Source organism: Asterias rubens, unplaced genomic scaffold, assembly GCF_902459465.1.
Source record: "Asterias rubens unplaced genomic scaffold, eAstRub1.3, whole genome shotgun sequence".
Classification (NCBI taxonomy): Eukaryota; Metazoa; Echinodermata; class Asteroidea; order Forcipulatida; family Asteriidae; genus Asterias; species Asterias rubens.
In genome coordinates, this window is record NW_022985789.1 from 18,953 (window position 1) to 24,446 (window position 5,494).

Here is a 5,494-nt window from a genome sequence, read left to right on the forward strand (position 1 = left end):
ACCACAGGATTGCCATGTTCAAGGGCTTCCCTCTCGTACAAAACTTAATGCTCTGACGATTTTTAAGGCGGGGCCAGATGCGACGGCGCGAGCAGGCACCCATTAGAAATTGACGTACACTGTGCGTGTATACAACGTATACAAAGACACGGCGCAGTCAGGATTCCAACCAACAATAGGGGGGGGTCATTCCAAAAATAGGCCCGGACAATTAAAAACTTTCAGCAATGCTCTGGAATAACTCTGGACCAAAAAATGCTAGGGAGATGCAGTTTGTACCATAGTCATCCTGGCATGTTCCTGCGTCCATTTTTTAAGGTTTAGGGCGACTTGCACACTTCTTGATAGAAAAAACCTCAAGTAGGCGGGGTTGCTCAGAAACGATTTCAACAACCTCCACTATGGGAGTTTTGTGCACAGAGCTGTCGGAGAGAAAAACAAAATGTACAACGGGTAATTTCGATCCCAGTATCATGCTCAATCTTCAAAATTTTACCACCACAGGATTGCCATGTTCAAGGGCTTTCCTCTCGTACGAAACTTAATGCTCTGACGATTTTTAAGGCGGGGCCAGATGCGACGGCGCGAGCAGGCACCCATTAGAAAGTGACGTACACTGTGCGTGTATACAACGTATACAAAGACACGGCGCAGTCAGGATTCCAACCAACAATAGGGGGGGGGGGTCATTCAAAAAATAGGCCCGGACAATTAAACACTTTCAGCAATGCTCTGGAATAACTCTGGACCAAAAAATGCTAGGGAGATGCAGTTTGTACCATAGTCATCCTGGCATGTTCCTGCGTCCATTTTTTAAAGGTTTAGGGCGACTTGCACACTTCTTGATAGAAAAAACCTCAAGTAGGCGGGGTTGCTCAGAAACGATTTCAACAACCTCCACTATGGGAGTTTTGTGCACAGAGCTGTCGGAGAGAAAAACAAAATGTACAACGGGTAATTTCGATCCCAGTATCATGCTCAATCTTCAAAATTTTACCACCACAGGATTGCCATGTTCAAGGGCTTCCCTCTCGTACAAAACTTAATGCTCTGACGATTTTTAAGGCGGGGCCAGATGCGACGGCGCGAGCAGGCACCCATTAGAAATTGACGTACACTGTGCGTGTATACAACGTATACAAAGACACGGCGCAGTCAGGATTCCAACCAACAATAGGGGGGGTCATTCAAAAAATAGGCCCGGACAATTAAAAACTTTCAGCAATGCTCTGGAATAACTCTGGACCAAAAAATGCTAGGGAGATGCAGTTTGTACCATAGTCATCCTGGCATGTTCCTGCGTCCATTTTTTAAGGTTTAGGGCGACTTGCACACTTCTTGATAGAAAAAACCTCAAGTAGGCGGGGTTGCTCAGAAACGATTTCAACAACCTCCACTATGGGAGTTTTGTGCACAGAGCTGTCGGAGAGAAAAACAAAATGTACAACGGGTAATTTCGATCCCAGTATCATGCTCAATCTTCAAAATTTTACCACCACAGGATTGCCATGTTCAAGGGCTTTCCTCTCGTACAAAACTTAATGCTCTGACGATTTTTAAGGCGGGGCCAGATGCGACGGCGCGAGCAGGCACCCATTAGAAATTGACGTACACTGTGCGTGTATACAACGTATACAAAGACACGGCGCAGTCAGGATTCCAACCAACAATAGGGGGGGTCATTCCAAAAATAGGCCCGGACAATTAAAAACTTTCAGCAATGCTCTGGAATAACTCTGGACCAAAAAATGCTAGGGAGATGCAGTTTGTACCATAGTCATCCTGGCATGTTCCTGCGTCCATTTTTTAAAGGTTTAGGGCGACTTGCACACTTCTTGATAGAAAAAAGCTCAAGTAGGCGGGGTTGCTCAGAAACGATTTCAACAACCTCCACTATGGGAGTTTTGTGCACAGAGCTGTCGGAGAGAAAAACAAAATGTACAACGGGTAATTTCGATCCCAGTATCATGCTCAATCTTCAAAATTTTACCACCACAGGATTGCCATGTTCAAGGGCTTCCCTCTCGTACAAAACTTAATGCTCTGACGATTTTTAAGGCGGGGCCAGATGCGACGGCGCGAGCAGGCACCCATTAGAAATTGACGTACACTGTGCGTGTATACAACGTATACAAAGACACGGCGCAGTCAGGATTCCAACCAACAATAGGGGGGGTCATTCCAAAAATAGGCCCGGACAATTAAAAACTTTCAGCAATGCTCTGGAATAACTCTGGACCAAAAAATGCTAGGGAGATGCAGTTTGTACCTTAGTCATCCTGGCATGTTCCTGCGTCCATTTTTTAAGGTTTAGGGCGACTTGCACACTTCTTGATAGAAAAAACCTCAAGTAGGCGGGGTTGCTCAGAAACGATTTCAACAACCTCCACTATGGGAGTTTTGTGCACAGAGCTGTCGGAGAGAAAAACAAAATGTACAACGGGTAATTTCGATCCCAGTATCATGCTCAATCTTCAAAATTTTACCACCACAGGATTGCCATGTTCAAGGGCTTCCCTCTCGTACAAAACTTAATGCTCTGACGATTTTTAAGGCGGGGCCAGATGCGACGGCGCGAGCAGGCACCCATTAGAAATTGACGTACACTGTGCGTGTATACAACGTATACAAAGACACGGCGCAGTCAGGATTCCAACCAACAATAGGGGGGGTCATTCAAAAATAGGCCCGGACAATTAAAAACTTTCAGCAATGCTCTGGAATAACTCTGGACCAAAAAATGCTAGGGAGATGCAGTTTGTACCATAGTCATCCTGGCATGTTCCTGCGTCCATTTTTTAAAGGTTTAGGGCGACTTGCACACTTCTTGATAGAAAAAACCTCAAGTAGGCGGGGTTGCTCAGAAACGATTTCAACAACCTCCACTATGGGAGTTTTGTGCACAGAGCTGTCGGAGAGAAAAACAAAATGTACAACAGGTAATTTCGATCCCAGTATCATGCTCAATCTTCAAAATTTTACCACCACAGGATTGCCATGTTCAAGGGCTTTCCTCTCGTACAAATCTTAATGCTCTGACGATTTTTAAGGCGGGGCCAGATGCGACGGCGCGAGCAGGCACCCATTAGAAATTGACGTACACTGTGCGTGTATACAACGTATACAAAGACACGGCGCAGTCAGGATTCCAACCAACAATAGGGGGGGTCATTCCAAAAATAGGCCCGGACAATTAAAAACTTTCAGCAATGCTCTGGAATAACTCTGGACCAAAAAATGCTAGGGAGATGCAGTTTGTACCTAAGTCATCATGGCATGTTCCTTCGTCCATTTTTTTTAAGGTTTAGGGCGACTTGCACACTTCTTGATAGAAAAAAGCTCAAGTAGGCGGGGTTGCTCAGAAACGATTTCAACAACCTCCACTATGGGAGTTTTGTGCACAGAGCTGTCGGAGAGAAAAACAAAATGTACAACGGGTAATTTCGATCCCAGTATCATGCTCAATCTTCAAAATTTTACCACCACAGGATTGCCATGTTCAAGGGCTTTCCTCTCGTACAAAACTGAATGCTCTGACGATTTTTAAGGCGGGGCCAGATGCGACGGCGCGAGCAGGCACCCATTAGAAATTGACGTACACTGTGCGTGTATACAACGTATACAAAGACACGGCGCAGTCAGGATTCCAACCAACAATAGGGGGGGGTCATTCCAAAAATAGGCCCGGACAATTAAAAACTTTCAGCAATGCTCTGGAATAACTCTGGACCAAAAAATGCTAGGGAGATGCAGTTTGTACCTTAGTCATCCTGGCATGTTCCTGCGTATATTTTTTTAAGGTTTAGGGCGACTTGCACACTTCTTGATAGAAAAAAGCTCAAGTAGGCGGGGTTGCTCAGAAACGATTTCAACAACCTCCACTATGGGAGTTTTGTGCACAGAGCTGTCGGAGAGAAAAACAAAATGTACAATGGGTAATTTCGATCCCAGTATCATGCTCAATCTTCAAAATTTTACCACCACAGGATTGCCATGTTCAAGGGCTTCCCTCTCGTACAAAACTTAATGCTCTGACGATTTTTAAGGCGGGGCCAGATGCTACGGCGCGAGCAGGCACCCATTAGAAATTGACGTACACTGTGCGTGTATACAACGTATACAAAGACACGGCGCAGTCAGGATTCCAACCAACAATAGGGGGGGGGGTCATTCCAAAAATAGGCCCGGACAATTAAAAACTTTCAGCAATGCTCTGGAATAACTCTGGACCAAAAAATGCTAGGGAGATGCAGTTTGTACCTTAGTCATCCTGGCATGTTCCTGCGTCCATTTTTTTAAGGTTTAGGGCGACTTGCACACTTCTTGATAGAAAAAAGCTCAAGTAGGCGGGGTTGCTCAGAAACGATTTCAACAACCTCCACTATGGGAGTTTTGTGCACAGAGCTGTCGGAGAGAAAAACAAAATGTACAATGGGTAATTTCGATCCCAGTATCATGCTCAATCTTCAAAATTTTACCACCACAGGATTGCCATGTTCAAGGGCTTCCCTCTCGTACAAAACTTAATGCTCTGACGATTTTTAAGGCGGGGCCAGATGCGACGGCGCGAGCAGGCACCCATTAGAAATTGACGTACACTGTGCGTGTATACAACGTATACAAAGACACGGCGCAGTCAGGATTCCAACCAACAATAGGGGGGGGGTCATTCCAAAAATAGGCCCGGACAATTAAAAACTTTCAGCAATGCTCTGGAATAACTCTGGACCAAAAAATGCTAGGGAGATGCAGTTTGTACCTTAGTCATCCTGGCATGTTCCTGCGTCCATTTTTTAAGGTTTAGGGCGACTTGCACACTTCTTGATAGAAAAAAGCTCAAGTAGGCGGGGTTGCTCAGAAACGATTTCAACAACCTCCACTATGGGAGTTTTGTGCACAGAGCTGTCGGAGAGAAAAACAAAATGTACAACGGGTAATTTCGATCCCAGTATCATGCTCAATCTTCAAAATTTTACCACCACAGGATTGCCATGTTCAAGGGCTTCCCTCTCGTACAAAACTTAATGCTCTGACGATTTTTAAGGCGGGGCCAGATGCGACGGCGCGAGCAGGCACCCATTAGAAATTGACGTACACTGTGCGTGTATACAACGTATACAAAGACACGGCGCAGTCAGGATTCCAACCAACAATAGGGGGGGGTCATTCCAAAAATAGGCCCGGACAATTAAAAACTTTCAGCAATGCTCTGGAATAACTCTGGACCAAAAAATGCTAGGGAGATGCAGTTTGTACCTTAGTCATCCTGGCATGTTCCTGCGTCCATTTTTTAAGGTTTAGGGCGACTTGCACACTTCTTGATAGAAAAAACCTCAAGTAGGCGGGGTTGCTCAGAAACGATTTCAACAACCTCCACTATGGGAGTTTTGTGCACAGAGCTGTCGGAGAGAAAAACAAAATGTACAACGGGTAATTTCGATCCCAGTATCATGCTCAATCTTCAAAATTTTACCACCACAGGATTGCCATGTTC